The sequence below is a fragment of the Papaver somniferum genome, unplaced genomic scaffold, assembly GCF_003573695.1.
Source record: "Papaver somniferum cultivar HN1 unplaced genomic scaffold, ASM357369v1 unplaced-scaffold_13, whole genome shotgun sequence".
NCBI lineage: Eukaryota > Viridiplantae > Streptophyta > Magnoliopsida > Ranunculales > Papaveraceae > Papaver > Papaver somniferum.
The window spans coordinates 57,272-75,384 of NW_020622158.1; the positions used below are offsets into that span (position 1 = coordinate 57,272).

The 18,113-nt window shown below is 38.8% G+C and overlaps 1 protein-coding gene across 1 annotated transcript in view; it reads right to left on the reverse strand.

The window, feature by feature from the left end:
- LOC113332175 (extensin-2-like) overlaps positions 1–18,113 on the reverse strand; it is a 23,349-nt gene that overhangs the window by 3,284 nt on the left and 1,952 nt on the right. The window lies entirely within an intron of this gene.

An 18,113-nucleotide genomic window follows, 5' to 3' on the forward strand; every position in this document is an offset into this window, starting at 1 on the left:
CCACGCCGCCAAGCCCTAATTTTGGCCACGCCGCCAAACCCTAGCCTTGGCCACGCCGCCAAATCCTATCCTTGGCCACGCCGCCAAGCCCCAAATCCTAGCCTTGGCCACGCCTCCAAGCCCTAATTTTGGCCACGGCGCCAAGTCCTAGCCTTGGCCACGCCGCCAAGCCCTAACTTTGGCCACGACGCCAAATCCTAGCCTTGGCCACGCCGCCAAGCCCTAACTTTGGACACGGATCCAAATCCTAGCTTTGGCCATGCCACAACGTCACAGGCGCTATACCATTATGCCATTAACAGGTTCCAACAGAATGTGGCCATAATCAACGGCCACCCTCTCTCTTGAATTACAATCTCCGCCATCCAAGTTCGCCACCAAACTGATAGACTTGTGGCAAGTTTCAGGCGACCAGCTGCCTAAATCTAGTGTCCAGGGCTACGCCAGACGCCACTTGCACCACCGTTCCACTGGCATGCACGAGTCATACCAGCCATGCCACATTTCCACTGGCGTACACCAAAACGCCATCGCGCCATTATTAGGCGCCAACACAGTGTAACCATACTCAACGGCTACCGTCCTTCATGAGATGCGATCTCAGGCATCGAAGTTCGCCACCGACTTTACAAACTTGTGGCAAGTTTTAGGCGACTAGCCAAAACGAGCCTAATAGCATTACATGCTATTTTCCTGCGATAAATCCCTTGACTTTGACTTTCCATACGTAGCAAAGTGCTACATGTTTTCCACGAAAACACTCGGGACATCAAGCGTGTCACAAACTAGGGGATGCTCATCAGGGTATTGGTCTGGCGGTTTACAGCGTGCGGCGTGCAATGCGCCCGTTACAAGAAAGTGTCATGAAGCAGGACAATTAGTGGTGGTAAAAATTAATGGTGTAAATGAATTCACTTCCTTCATCATGGAAGCATAATGACCGACGGTTACACGTTACTCTATTCTTCTACCACTCAATCGTTTCCACTTCCTACGAGACCAGGGTACGTTTCAATATGACTTGTAGAAATAGGCTTCACCTATTTTCACCAAAAAATAAGTTTTTGGTCGGCAACAATACAGTATCTAGAAATCACCTGGTAGTTTTCCATTCTGCTAGCCAATTCTACTCTCAGATACAAGTTATAAACAACCACACCTTCAGAATCAACTATTCTGGTCTCAACACTCTCTTCGCTTCCCTCCCTAAGACCAACCCTTCTCCTTCACTTTGTGACTGAAGCAAGCCTGGAAAGTCCATTTCTTGGTTTAGGCCAGGAGTGTACAGATTGATCTCTCGAATCAAAAGTACTCCCGTGCAGTGCATTGTTTAGGGTTTAGATTCGTTTCTCATCCACACACCCAAAATTACCAAAATCAGCAGAAACGGTTTTCACCCACAAACAAACATTCAAAGAAGTTACATATAAGAAAGAAAAACTGGTTGAATTTGAAAAAGAGGGGGTCTAACAACCACACCCATTATTTCACTTAGCAATCTGTATGGATTTAACTCCAATATACTTTCAAGAGAATCAACTAGACAGTCAGACTCAATCTTCAGAAAAGTATATCCAAGAGTTATATCTCTATTTCTCAATTCAATCTGCAATCAAACAAATAGGAATTTGTAAGCCCGACTGAATATAAGAAATAACTTAGACGGTATAAAATACCAATATATCCATGTGTCAATCAATTTAATCAACAATCAAAGGTTGGATTCACAATTGATTGAACTTACGCACAACCTGTGATATTTCAGTTATATAGAAAATATAATGCGGAAAATAAATAACACAGACACCAGAAATTTTGTTAACGAGGAAACCGCAAATGCAGAAAAACCCCGGGACTTAGCCCAGATTTGAACACCACACTGTATTAAGCCGCTACAGACACTAGCCTACTCCAAGTTAACTTCGGACTGGAATGTAGTTGATCCCTAACCAATCTCGCATTGATCAAGGTACAATCGCGTTCCTAATGCCTCTAGAACCACGCCGGATTCTGCACACTTGATTCCCTTAGCTGATCTCACCCACAACTAAGAGTTGCTACGACCCAAAGTCGAAGACTTGATAAGCCAATTTGTCTCACATAGAAAAGTATATTGAATAGATAAATCTGTCTCCCACATATATACCTATGAGTTTTGTTCCGTCTTTTGATAAATCACAGTTATTAGGAACCAATTGATATACCGGACTTATATTCCCGAAGAACGGCCTAGAATTGTCAATCACCTCACAATAATTGTAATCGTATGGTAGTGAAACAAGAATTGTGGAATCACAAACGATGAGACAAAGATGTTTGTGACTACTTTTTATCTTGCTTATCGGAGATTAAATCTAGATCAAATCTTAGAGAAGATAGTACTCAATCACGATAGAAAATAGCAAGATCAGAACATGCAACTACAGAGAAACTAGTTGGGTATGGCTTCACAATCCCAATGAAGTCTTCAAGTCGTTAACCTACTGGGTTTTAGAAAAAAAACTAAGGTTAAAGGAGAATCGACTCTAGTCGCAACCAATATCACACAGGAGGTATGGGGATTAGGTTTCCCAGTTGCTAGAGTTCTCCTTTGTATAGTCTTCAAATCAGGGTTTGAAATCAATGTTACCTTGGTTCGCCACCGAACTGACAAACCTGTGGCAAGTTTTAGGCGACCAGCCAAAACGAGCCTAATAGCATTACATGCTATTTTCCTGCGGAAAGTCCCTTGGATTTGACTCGCCACACGTAGCGAAGTGTTACATGTTTTCCACGAAAACACTCGAGACATCAAACATGTCACAAACTGGGGGATGCTCATCAGGGTATTGGTTTGGCGGTTTACAGCGTGCGGCGTGCAATGCTCCCGTTACAAGAAAGTGTCATGAAGTGGGACAATTAGTGTTGGTGAAAAGTGACGGTGTAAACGAATTCACTTCCTTCATCATGGAAGCATAATGTCTGACGGTTACAGGAATTCACTTCCTTCATCATGAAAGAATAACGTCTGACGGTTACACGTTACTCTTTTCTTCCACCACTCAATCTTTTCCACTTCCTACGATACCAGGGTACGTTTCAATATGACTTGTATAAATAGGATTCTCCTATTTTTCACCAAACAACAAGTTTTGGTCGGCAACAACACAGTATCTAGAAATCACCTGGTAGCTTTCCATTCTGCTAGCCAGTTTTACTTTCAGATACAAGTCATAAACAACCACGCCTTCAGAATCAAATATTCTGGTCTCAACAGTCTCTTCGCTTCCCTCCCGAAGAACAACCCTTCTCCGTCACTTTGTGACCGAAGCAAGCCTGGAACGGCCATTTCCTGGTTTAGGACAGGATTGTACAGATTGATCTCTCGAATCAAAAGTACTCACGTACAGTGCATTGTTTAGGGTTTAGATTTGTTTCTCATCCACACACCCGAAATTACCAAAATCAGTAGAAACAGTTTTCACCCACAAACAATGCCATAAAAAGAAATTGACTCCGGTTTCATCGGATCAATCAATTCTTCTTAATATAAAGGAGAATGATTTTTCTGACATGGCGGCACCATATCAACCCCTACATTTTGTCCATGTAGTGTATGCCACGTGGAAAACAATAAACGATGTGTCACCATTCAGAAAAGATAAAATTTCACATTTTGGTCCTTAACAAAGAGATACGATTTCTCGCGTATCCTTTAAGTGAACACAATGAATCGTCACTTCAGTTAGAAATTGATGTTTTTTCAAAGTTGTTGTAGATAGTGATAAAAGGGTTGTTTTAAGACTTGTGAAGGCAATGAATTTTAGACTTAATAAAAATTTAAAAACAAAGAAAACTCATTACAAAATTGACTTCAAGATATTAGAAAAAAACCAAGACACTGATTTCACTATTACACATGAATAAATTATGGTAAACAATCCAAAACTCTAATTATCTTTTAAGACTCTTATTTCTTAATTCACAAATAATCTGGAAAATTCTCAAAAATTAATTGTATCCCTAAGCATAACCTATCTAATTCAATCACAACTAATGAAGAATTTTTTTTGCAAACAATTAAAAACTCTGCAAAAGCAGTGATTGAGTGAATTATAAATTATAAATTAGAGAGAATAAATAATTACCAATTATTCATGCGTAAATAGCTTCCTCATTGTATTGGTTGTGAGAGAGTTAGCCGCTCATCGTGTTGGAAAACCTCTCAAAGAATTTCATTGATGCTCAAAAATGGTTTACAAACGATGAGAATATGAGAAATACAATAAAACCGGGTTTGTAACAGTTATAAGTGTTACAAACTAGAGAACTACGACCCACAGTATGTGTCACTGATACTGTTGCTCTAAGACCCACGTTAAGCGTCGGTGTCACTGTTGGAAAACGACTGTCTTTGGCAGTCCGTTCTTCGTGTTCTTAAGAAATGCAGTAGCAGAAAATGGCAGCTCTGCAACTTTGGTATTTAAGATTTGTGGTGCTCTAAAACTCTCCCCAAACTCTTCATCCCCTTCTACAACATTCCAGCAGACTATTTATACATATTAACAACAAAATATCTCGTCTTGATTGCAAAATATTCTTCATTATTCTCCATGCATGGTACGGATTTTCTTTCTCTGATTTTGATTTTCACACGCTCTGCAGTTGTAAAATCTCCATATTTATCTTATACATGCTCCAAATGGTTTCTTAACTCTGTCGTACATGTTTAAAACTCACTACAGCTCATGATTGTCTCACTTTGTACACGTACTCTCTGTTTTCTTCTCTCCGATGATGCAGCCCAAATTCACCGGTTTTGATGGACTTAGCAGACCTGTTAACATGAAACAGGCCCAATCCAACCAATTGTAGCGTTGTAATCTCCCTAAAAGTCGTCCAAAACCAAAACAACCATTAACGGGTTTATAAAATACGTAACTCCCTGAATTACGTAATCTGAGTTTCCAGCCAATTCTAACCCAAAAAATTGATCGTACCATGCCTGTTAAGATCAATCAAGTCGAACCATGAAGTTTCAGCCACTGAGTCTACTTCTAGCACGCCCAAAAATCAAGCCCTAATCTGTTCTTCAATTGCAACAATTTCCCGCCAATTTCAATTCTCAAAAGATGAAGAAGGGTTTCCCCTATCCGGTCCTGGGGTGCGGTTAGCAGCTGCCTAGAAATGGGGTCCCCCTTAGTAATTAGGTTACCCCTTATCCAAAGTGAGGGTCCGTATAGCAAATGTCCTACGGGGGTGCTCCGAGCAACTTTTCGAGCCGAATTTTCCAACAATATTTATTTCCTAAAAATACATAAAAACACAATATTATTACAAAAATCGGGTTCCAACAAAACAGACATTGAGGACAATTTAGACACAAAAATGTGTCTATCAAACACCCCCAAACTTATTATTTGCTAGTCCTCGAGCAAAACTAACCTAGAAAATAAAATCCTAACTTACTAGGTGGCCCTAGTGACCGAGTTAATCTCGGGAGGGTTTACCAGAGGTGTACCCACAAAACCATTACTTCTAATTGGTCACAAGTATCCAAAGAGCTATGAGGACATACATATTCTCAACCTATCTCCAAGTAACTAGAATGCCATAGAAATTAAAGGTGTCAGCTCTAAAGCTGACTGAAGAAAAGGGGAGACACATCTGCAACAGTGCTAGATAAAGAGATATCCGCTACACAGCTAGATAAACATTGTAAGATGCGTCCGCTGCTTTACAGCTGGATAAGATTAGGATAGAGATAAAGATGATAGGGACATCTTCTACACAGCTGGACTAATTACGTGTGATAAGTTAAACCAGTGCTAGAAAGATCTTGTGCCAGATTGAAAGCGGACTAACAAAGCAACCAAATGTATCTTTCTTCGACTCTCTCATAGTGCTCAGTAGAAACAACGTCTTCTTCGGGCTTCAACTGTTGATGATAAACTATCGAACCTCATAGAACCTTGACAATTAACTCTTTTGTTCGATTTCTTCCTTGACTTATAAATTTCTACTTCCCTTTGGCAAAACGTAACGATGATTTTTGTTCATTTTTCATTTTTTTTCATTTGTTTTTTTTTTTTTTTGTTGGAAAAAAAAATTACAAAAAAACAATTTACATGGCCATGAGGGAAGGACTTTCAAAACTTGGATCTTCGCAACTTGTGATGTCTTTGTATCATGGATTCTAACAACTTATATCATTTGCTCTTATAACTTCAACTTTGATTTTTGAATTATTCTTTTCTATTGTTGCTTCTAAACCTAAAACGTCTTCATCTTTCTTCATAGATTTTGATGTCGCTCCGCTTGTTGATGATGATAAGTTTCTACTGAGAGAGAGTCGCAATCCAGTAACTAAGACTACATTGTGAGGTTGCTTTGTCTTTCTGGCATTTCCTGACCTATTTGCGTTTCCATCATGTATGGTTAGGTCCATCACGGTTACCCTCTAAAAGGAACAAGTTCTCTCCTGAATTTCAAGGATCTCAATGTCTTTTTCTCTAATGTCTCAAAAGGTTGTTATCCCTAGCATTCCAATTTATATCTTTTCGGTGAAAAAAAGTATGTAAACTTAGCTAACCGGATACCATGTGACGCTAGAAGTTTCAAAAGTGCAACTAAAAAGTTCTTCCCCACCCCCAAACTTAAATCTAAGATCGTTTTCAATGTTTCTAATGAAAGAGTAATACCAAAATTAAAATAACACGAGGAGAAGTTGGAAAGATAGTACCTGGGTGAAGAAAATCAAAAACTAATATACAACATACAACTTCCTCGATGGTCAATCAAGGGTAAACAGGGTCCTCCAGAGGGACCTCCTCAACATCACCTGTAGGAAAGGGCTCTAAAAAGGGTTTCAATCTCTGACCGTTAACCTTCGAAGAACTACAACCATCCGGTGTCTCAATTTCAACAGATCCATGAGGAAAGAAAATGCGAACAATAAAAGGACCCGTCCACCGAGAACGTAGCTTCCCAGGGAAAAGATGTAAACGGGCATCATACAAAAGAACTTTTTGACCTGGAGAAAATGACTTCCGTAAAATATTTCTATGCACAAGTTTCATTTTGTTCTTATACTCCTTTACACTATCGTAAGCATCTATACGAATCTCGTCCAACTCATTGAGCTGGAGTTTCATATGGGATCCTGCCTTGTCAAGTGAAAAATTTAGCTGCTTAACATCCCAATAAGCTTTATGTTCTAACTCAACAGGTAAATGGCATGCCTTTCCATACACAAGCCGATAAGGCGACATTCCAATGGGGGTCTTAAACGCAGTACGGTAAGCCCATAAGGCATCAGTAAGCCTAGACGACCAGTCTTTCCGATTAGGATTAACAATTTTCTCTAATATACGTTTTATCTCCCTATTGGAAACCTCTACCTGACCACAAGTCTGCGGATGATACGGGGTAGCTACCTTATGTGTAATACCATATTTCTTCATCAGAAGCCTAAAAGGTCCATTACAAAAGGGCGACAAGGATGATAGGTTACCAAAAGAATTAGGAAACGGACCCATAAAGTCAATACCCCACACATCAAAGACCTCAACAACTAAAATAGGGTTCAGGGCATCATGTTCCTACGGGAAATGGTTCCTAATTTCTGGCAATGCTTACAAGTAACACAGTAACTATGGGAGTCTTTAAAAAACGAAGCCCAATAGAATCCACACTGCAATATCTTAGCAGCAGTCTTCTTAGCACTAAAGTGACCTCCACAAGCATGATCATGAAAAAAGGAAATAATACTGGACTGGTCACTCTCAGGTATACATCTCCTAATAATCTGGTCTGGACAATACTTAAACAAATAAGGATCATCCCAAAAGAAGTGCTTAACCTCGGCTAAAAACATAGAATGATCTTGTTTACCCCAATGTTGGGGCATTCGACCAGTAACAAGATAATTCACCATATTCGCATACCAAGGTGCTTGGGTAACAAAGAAAATTTGTTCATCAGGAAAACTATCCCTTATAGGAAGGGAATCAACAACTAGCCTAGATAAGTGGTCTGCTACTACATTTTCGGCACCCTTTTTGTCTCTAATGTCTGGAGAAAACTCTTGCAACAAAAGTATCCACCTAATCAATATAGGTTTCATATCCTTCTTAGACAAAAGATATTTCAAAGCAGCATGATCAGTATATATGACGATCTTAGAACCTAAGAGATAGGGTCTAAACTTGTCTAAGGCAAACACAATGGCTAACAGTTCCTTCTCGGTAGTGGTATAGTTCAACTGGGCATCATTCAGAGTTTTGCTAGCATAGTAAATCACATGAAGTAATTTGTTTTGTCGCTGACCTAGAACAACACCAATAGCATAATCTGAAGCATCACATATGATCTCAAAGGGAAAGTTCCAGTTGGGTGCCTGGACTATGGGGAAGGTAGTGAGTAAAGTCTTAAGCTTCTCAAAAGCCTCTAAACAAGCATCATCAAAGACAAATTTAACATCTTTTGCAAGTAAATTGCAAAGAGGTCTAGAAATCAAGCTAAAATCCTTAATGAATCGACGATAAAAACCTGCATGCCCTAAGAATGACCTAATATCTCTTACGGTTTTTGGGACCTGTAAAGTCTTGATAAGGTCAACTTTGGCTTTATCTACCTCTATACCCTTAGAAGATACGATATGCCTTAAGACAATTCTTGATCGAACCATGAAATGATATTTCTCCCAATTAAGCACTAGATTCTTTCCTTTACACCTAGTCAACACTAATGACAAATGATGCAAGCACTCATCGAAAGACGAACCAAACACTGAAAAATCATCCATAAAGACCTCTAAAAGATTTTCTACCATATCGGAAAATATGCTCATCATGCAACGCTGAAAAGTCGCAGGGGCGTTACATAGCCCGAAAGGCATGCGTCTATACGCAAAGGTACCAAAGGGACAGGTAAAAGTAGTTTTTTCTTGGTCTTCTGGGGCAATAACGATCTGATTGTAGCCTGAGTATCCATCTAGAAAACAGTAATGACTATGTCCAGCTAATCTCTCTAGCATTTGGTCGATAAAGGGAAAGGGAAAGTGGTCCTTCCTAGTGACCTTGTTCAATTTCCTATAGTCAATACAAACACGCCAGCCCGTGGTCACTCTGGTCGGGATTAACTCATTGTTATCATTCTGGACTACAGTAATACTGGATTTCTTGGGAACAACCTGAACGGGGCTGACCCACTTACTGTCTGAAATGGGGTAGATAATGCATGCATCTAACAGCTTAAGAACCTCAGTTCGAACTACTTCTTTCATATTAGGGTTTAGTCTTCGTTGCATCTCCCTAGAAGGTTTGGTATCTTCCTCTAAATAGATCTGATGCATACAAACAGTAGGACTTATACCCTTAATGTCTTCTATGGTCCACCCTAAAGCTTCCTTGTTGTTTTGAAGGACGGTCATTATCCTACTTTCCTGATCACTATCCAAGTCAGAAGCAACAATCACAGGTAAAGTTTCAAACGGGCCTAAAAGCACATACTTCAGGGTATCTGGCAATGGTTTTAGGTCCAACTTAGGAGGCTCTTCTAACGAATGAACTAGGGTAGACTTAGAAACTAGTAGTGGTTCAAACTTAGGTTTCCATCTGTTACTAGTGTCTAGCAAAGGGGTTGAATCTAACAAAGCATTCACCTCATTAATCACATTATCATCATCGAAATCAATCCCAAAGTGAGCTAGGATTTTCTCTAACGGATCTTCTAACAAAGTGTTTGGTAATGACTGCTCGACTAATGTTCCTATCATGTTTACCTCTTCTATGCTCGAGTCATCTAGTTCAGAGGGTAGCTTACTAATATGAAAGACGTTCAGCTCAATAGTCATATTACCAAAAGACAATTTCATAATACCAGTTCCACAATTAATGATCGCATTGGATTTTGCTCAAAATGGGCGACCTAAAATCACTGGTATCTGGTTCTCTGTGTCAGGGACAAGCTGGGATCTAGGATAACAAAATCCACTGGATAAATAAACTTGTCGACCCCAATAAGAACATCCTCGATCACACCACGAGGAATTTTAACGGACCTATCAGCTAACTGAAGTGTCAGGTTTCATATCACCAAGTCCTAGCTTTAGGTACACATGGTATGGAAGTAAATTCACACTTGCTCCTAAGTCAAGCAAAGCTTTCTCAACACGGTATTTACCTATTGTGCAAGAAATGGTAGGGGAACCTGGGTCTTTATACTTAGGAGTAGTGGTATTCTGAATAATGGAACTCACGTGACTAGCTAGGAAGGCTTTCTTTTGGACACTAAGCTTACGCTTTCGTATACACAAGTCCTTAAGAAACTTAGCATAAGCGGGAATCTGCTTAATCGCATCCAACAATGGTAGGTTGATAGTAACCTGCTTAAAAACCTCCAATATATCATTAAAGTTCGACTCGCTCTTAGTTGGAACTAGCAGCTGGGGAAACGGGGCTCTGGGAACAAAATCGGGCTTAGCAGGACCCTCATTGGTCTCTTTAGAGACTCTATCAGTCTCCTCATTTTCTGGCTCAAAAGGGTGAACTACAACATGTTTACTTTCAGGCATGGCGACCTTGTTGTCAACTTTCTTTCCACTCCTAAGGGTAGTAACAGAATTCACATGATTGTACGATTTCTCTCCTTTTGGATTAGGATCAGTATGACTAGGGAACCTTCCATCCTCTCTATCTCAGTAAGGTACTTAGCTATTTGGCCGACTTGAAGTTCTAATTTAGCAAGAGACTGGGAATTATTCTTAAAATTTTGATTGGTTTCCTCTTGAAAATTAACATGGCTCCTTAATAGCATTTGCTGGCTTTGTGATAGCATATCCTGTCTCTTTTTTAATATACTAAGAGATTCCTCTAAGCTAGTCATTGTATTCTCGGAAGGGTTCTGTAACTGGGCTTGTCCTGAAGAGCTCTTAGCGTAACCAAAACCTGTGGGAGACTGAGAATTACTAGACTGACCTTGATTTTGGCCCTTAGACCAAGAAAAATTAGGATGGTTTCTCCAACCAGGATTGTAGGTCTCTGAGTATGGGTCAACCTTCTGACAGTTCTCAAACCTAGCATTGTTATAGACAGCATGGGCTTGCTCTTCACTAACCTGACCTTCCCAAGATGAGTTATCGGGCTCTATTCCACAACTAGAGACTTGAGAGGCTCTATTAGGTTCATCAAGGGATCTATTTTTATACTGACCCATTTCCATAGCTTCTAACCTTCTAGACATAACAACAAACTTAGCATTTGACCCGGAGCTTGTATCTACCATATTGGTGCTACTTCTATTGACCAAGAATCTTTTAGGGGGTTCAACACAAGACTCCCACTGATGGGATTTTTCAGCGACAACTCCTAAGAAGGTAAAAACATCATCAGTATTTTTACTAGTGAACTCACCAGCGCACATAGACTCGACCATGACTTTGGTCGAATAGTCTAAACCATTATAAATAATCTCTACAAGTTTCATCTTATCAAATACATGGTGAGGACACTGGGATAGAAGATCATTGAATCTCTCTAAAAACCTATAAAGAAACTCTCCCTCTTGTTGCACACTAGCACTAATTTTCTGTCTAACAGCTGCAATTTTATGCTTAGGGTAGAATTTCATATAGAAAGCAGCAACAAGTTCCTACCATGTTTCAATGGATTCAGATGGTAGGTTGTTCAGCCAGGTCTTGGTTTTATCTCTCAAGGAAAATGGAAACATCTTAAGTTTCAAGACTTCATCAGTAAGGTCTTTTATTCTAATTGTCCCACAATTTTCCTCAAAGTCCCTAATATGAAAATAAGGGTTCTCATCATCTTTCCCTAAGAATATAGGGATCATCTGAAGAATATTAGGTTTTATCTCGAAATTAGCCGTAGTGGCTGGCAATTTAATGCAAGAGGCTCGGGTAGACCTAGTAGGGAACATGTAATCTTTCAAAGTTACCATCGCTGGCACAACAGAAGTACTAGGGGAACTTTCCTCACGAAGAGACAGATTTTCAAAACTAAAGTTTCCAAAAACAGGGCTCTCAAAAGAAGAGTCTTCGAGCTCCCCGCTTTCACAAGAAGAACTTTTAGGCTCGTCACTAATCAAACGGCCAAAAGTATTTCTTTTCCAATCCCTTTCTGGCATACACTAAAAAAAAAGTCCTAAAAGGAAGGGAAGTTCTATGCAAACACAACCAAGGCTGACTCACCACAGCAAACCTACTAATTTCTAGCATACAAAAAGCATGATGGCTCCACTTAGATTGTTTCTAGACCAGCTTCTAATCCTTCGAATGGGAATTCGTTACAATTTGAGCAAACCCCTCTGGAATTATCCGAGTCAAACTAAGTTGAATAGAGGCGAGGGAAGCTGCGTAGAGCTTTGATACCTAAGGCCTCACCGCATTCCAAGGCGGTGCAGTCACGCATTCAACTCACAGAAACCATCATGAACTTCGAAGTATGCTCAAAAGAGTAACCAATATTTTTCGAACGACTTTCCTATTAAGCTCGTTACCCTATAGGTCTCGTTCTATTCCAAATTTTAGGTTTAGGTTCGCGTTTGGTTTTGTTTTCCTAAGGCGTGCAAGAAGAGAACGGTGATGAAATCCGAACCCTTATCTTGTATGGCCAGTCCTTGCCCTTTACTAGGAAATTAAAGCAGTCGTTTTCAAGTCCTCAGCATATATGCAAACGAAGGAATACAGTAACTCGCTGACAGGGGATTCACGAGTGTTTCGACAAACTTACCTCCCGTTCCAGACGGGGGATGAACCGCTGAAGTCGACTCGGGACACAACTCCAATGTCGTGTACGAACCAGAGGGGCCGAGGTGATATCGTAATCATCGTCCTTCTCTGCAAACAGTTTAATATTTAATACTACCCTTCCGTAGGGTTTAAAAATAAAAGAATGTCCAAATGTCCAAGTCCAAAGTCCAAATAAAGTGCAAAAGAAAAGAAATAAAAAAAAATAATAATTACAAAAAATGGAAGGTCTCTAAGAAAAAAAAATTCTCTCTTTTTTTAAATTTTTTCTTTCACTCTTTTTTTTTTTGCTTTGTCTTTTTCCTTCTCTTTTGACTTTAAGATTTGATTCCAAGTCTTTAGTATCTAACTTCAAACCTGTAATACAAAGACACACCCAAAGAAACGTAAAAAGAACAAATGAAATAAAATAAAATAAAAACTAAAAATTCTACCTAAGCACAAATCCGCGTAGGGGGCGCCAAAAATTTGATGTGTTTTCAAGGTTGTTGTAGATAGTAATAAAATGGTTGTTTTAAGACTTGTGAAGGCAATGAATTTTAGAGTTAATACAAATTTAAAAACAAAGAAAACTTATTACAAAATTGACTTCAAGATATTAGAAAACAACCAAGACACTGATTTCACTATTACACATGAATAAATTATGGTAGACAATCCAAAACTCTAATTATCTTTTAAGACTCTTATTTCTTAATTCACAAATAATCTGGAAAATTCTCAAAAATTAATTGTATCCCTAAGCATAGATTATCTAAACAAAGCATTCAACTCACAGAAACCATCATGAACTTCGAAGTATGCTCAAAAGAGTAACCAATATTTTTCGAACGACTTTCCTATTAAGCTCGTTACCCTATAGGTCTCGTTCTATTCCAAATTTTAGGTTTAGGTTCGCGTTTGGTTTTGTTTTCCTAAGGCGTGCAAGAAGAGAACGGTGATGAAATCCGAACCCTTATCTTGTATGGCCAGTCCTTGCCCTTTACTAGGAAATTAAAGCAGTCGTTTTCAAGTCCTCAGCATATATGCAAACGAAGGAATACAGTAACTCGCTGACAGGGGATTCACGAGTGTTTCGACAAACTTACCTCCCGTTCCAGACGGGGGATGAACCGCTGAAGTCGACTCGGGACACAACTCCAATGTCGTGTACGAACCAGAGGGGCCGAGGTGATATCGTAATCATCGTCCTTCTCTGCAAACAGTTTAATATTTAATACTACCCTTCCGTAGGGTTTAAAAATAAAAGAATGTCCAAATGTCCAAGTCCAAAGTCCAAATAAAGTGCAAAAGAAAAGAAATAAAAAAAAATAATAATTACAAAAAATGGAAGGTCTCTAAGAAAAAAAAATTCTCTCTTTTTTTAAATTTTTTCTTTCACTCTTTTTTTTTTTGCTTTGTCTTTTTCCTTCTCTTTTGACTTTAAGATTTGATTCCAAGTCTTTAGTATCTAACTTCAAACCTGTAATACAAAGACACACCCAAAGAAACGTAAAAAGAACAAATGAAATAAAATAAAATAAAAACTAAAAATTCTACCTAAGCACAAATCCGCGTAGGGGGCGCCAAAAATTTGATGTGTTTTCAAGGTTGTTGTAGATAGTAATAAAATGGTTGTTTTAAGACTTGTGAAGGCAATGAATTTTAGAGTTAATACAAATTTAAAAACAAAGAAAACTTATTACAAAATTGACTTCAAGATATTAGAAAACAACCAAGACACTGATTTCACTATTACACATGAATAAATTATGGTAGACAATCCAAAACTCTAATTATCTTTTAAGACTCTTATTTCTTAATTCACAAATAATCTGGAAAATTCTCAAAAATTAATTGTATCCCTAAGCATAGATTATCTAAACAAAGCATAACCTATCTAATTGAATCACAACTAATGAAGAAATTTTTTTGCAAACAATTAAAAACTCTGCAAAAGCAGTGATTAAGTGAATTATAAATTATAAATTAGAGAGAATAAATAATTACCAATGATTGATGCGTAAATAGCTTCCTCGTTGTCTTGGTTGTGAGAGAATTAGCCGCGCATCATGTTGGAAAACCTCTCAAAGAATTTCATTGATGCTCAAAAATGGTTTACAAATGATGAGAATATGAGAAATACAATAAAACCGGGTTTGTAACAGTTATAAGTGTTACAAACCAGAGAAATACGACCCACAGTATGTGTCACTGATACTCTTGCTCTAAGACCCACGTTAAGCGTCGGTGTCACCGTTGGAAAACGACTGTCTTTGGCAGTCTGTTCTTCGTGTTCTTAAGAAATGCAGTAGCAGAAAATGGCAGCTCTGCAACTTTGGTGTTTAAGCTCTGTGGTGCTCTAAAACTCTCCCCAAACTCTTCGTCCCCTTCTACAACATTCCAACAGACTATTTATACATATTAACAACAAAATATCTCGTCTTGATTGCAAAATATTCTTCATTATTCTCCATGCAGGGTACAAATTTTCTTTCTCGGATTTTGATTTTCACACGCTCTGCAGCTGTAGAATCTCCATATTTATCTTATACATGCTCCAAATGGTTGCTTAACTCTGTCGTACATGTTTAAAACTCACTACAGCTCATGATTGTCTCACTTTGTACACGTACTCTCTGCTTTCTTCTCTCCGATGATGCAACCCAAATTCACCGGTTCTGATGGACTTAGCAGACCTGTTAACCTGAAACAGGCCCAATCCAACCAATTGTAGCGTTGTAATCTCCCTAAAAGTCGTCCAAAACCAAAACAACCATTAACGGGTTTATAAAATACGTAACTCCCTGAATTACGTAATCTGAGTTTCCGGCCAATTCTAACCCAAAACATTAATCGTACCATGCTTGTTAAGATCAATCGAGTCGAACCATGAAGTTTCAGCCATTGAGTCTACTTCTAGCACGCCCAAAAACCAAGCCCTAATTTGTTCTTCAATTACAACAGTTTCCTGCCAATTTCAATTTTCAAAATATGAAGAAGAAGGGTTGCCCCCTATCCGGTCCTGGGGTGCGGTTAGCAGCTGCCTAGAAATGGGGTTCCCCTTAGTAATTAGGTTACCCCTTATCCAAAGTGAGGGTCCGTATAGCAAATGTCCTCCGGGGGTGCTCCGAGCAACTTTTCGAGCCGAATTTTCCAACAATATTTATTTCCTAAAAATACATAAAAACACAATATTAGTACAAAAATCGAGTTCCAACAAAACAGACATTGAGGACAATTTAGACACAAAAATGTGTCTATCAGATATGCAAGAATACACGACTCTTGGTCATTGCCTAAAGAACTATTGCGAAAATATAGTCTTCTTGGAAACCAGTATAAAAAGATTGCCCTTGGCAGGACAAAATCAATATTCCAATACAATTATTTTTCTCTACAGATTGTTCGGCTTCCATATTAGGATCACTAGACTCACTGTAGTTGCATCCAAGTATATCTAAAGGCTATAAAACTACTAACATTCAAGATTCGAAGATAAACAAGATGTAAAGAACATCAAAAGTAAAGATTGACACAAGCATATAATGTGGTTCGGCCATGAAGACCTACGTCCACGGGAAAGAAGATGTTTTCTTTATTGATTATAAGGTCTTACCCTTGAAGGAGCTACAAATATTACTTAGATGTCTCACTCTCACCTTATATAGATCTCTCTCAGGTATTCTCTGTAGAAAGACTATCTATGATTACATAACGTGTCCATTTTCTTCTACATGGACTGGTATTTATAGGCGATATTAGACTCGTGAAGGTCTGGTCTCGCCGAGCTGGTGGAGCTATCGTACATCTTCTCATTACTTCGGACGGATTCTATACTATCCCTCGTGATGGCCTTCTTGATTCCCTTTCCGAGTCATCTCGTCATGTTCGTCATTGTGCTGCTCTTCCTTGAGGGAACCTCGTGCTGCATCATCCTTGGGTTATAGTATAGATCGCTCAAGCCTACTGGTACGATGTAGATTCGTCCACACCTCTTCTGATCCTTCATTAAATGTAGTCCTTCTTTTTAGACTTGACCGTCTGAGTTGATTAGACCACTCCTTACACGCTTCATTCATGTAACGTTGTAGCAGATGTCTCGATTCAGATGAACTCACCTTTATAGAGTATGATTCGATGCTTCCATCTCATCATCTTATCATGAAACCATCCCTTGAGATGTTGACGCGTGGACATCGGGTAATTTACCCTCACATTTTTCTCATTTTCTTTGCAACTTTCCAAGGACATGATGGGCAGAAAACTTCGTAACCGTCCCGTCTTTATCTCCATGTCCGAGATTTTTCGCCATGTCTGCACCTTTAGTGCGTTTTTACTTGTTGGACTTGACGCGCCGGTTGGTTGTCTACTAGTTTTTTAAGATAAAGAATGTCTTTCACTTTCTTTTATGGTGGTCTTTCGGGATTCCCTTCATTTTGTTTATTGCGTTTTGACCTTCCTTGGTTTGGAAACGATGACTAGATTTCCAAGGATTTTATTCCTATAAAAGTCCTCTTAGGGTGGAGAATCAGATTTCATTCTCTTCTTTTCTCTTCTTCCCTTCTGAAGTTCAGAGTCTCCTTTTAAAAGGTTCTTTTATGCCTGGTGAACATTTTCCTCCCCGTCCTTCGTGGTGGCAAGGCGTTTGTTCATGTATTTTTGAACATGATGGTATGTCCTCTCATTTGCTTGATTCTTCGGTTTTTCTTGATCTAATCTCTAGATCATTGCCGATGTTTTCTCGGAAACACCTATCTGTTCGCATATCGTCTTTAGCCTCATTGGAGGTTTAAGAGAAATGATTTGTCTGCTAGTGGATTGGTCTTTTTGCTGGAATATTTCCATTCCCCGTTGTATATCTTTACACTGTTTAGCTTGGAAACACTTCATATACTGTGTGGTTCTGGTTCTACACGTTGTTTAACTTAGAAAAACATTCTGTTGCTGTGTGGATTGGCAGTCGACAACATACATGAGCTCTTGTGTTTTAAGCAGGTGGATATTGAATCGATCACACCCAAAAAAATATGTGATGAATAAGGTAGTTGTAGAAGTGATGCGAAACGAGACAAGTTAGAACGCAAGTTATATTATGCAGGAAAAGTATTTATTACAATGAAGACCCCAATAAAAGTACAATCCCGAATGTTAGATTTGTATTACATTATGATGCAAAAACAACAAAACAAAAGAAAAAGAAGAACTAAACATATTTCTGCAACTTACATAAACTTTAAATTTAGCTTTGAATTGTTGAAATAAACATATATAAAACTCATAATAAAATCAAATAACAGTTTGGTGAATGTGGGGATGCCTGGTACATGCGTTTCAAACGATGTAATCTGAATGAATGTGGTAAGCTAGGAAAATGGTGATTTTAGTG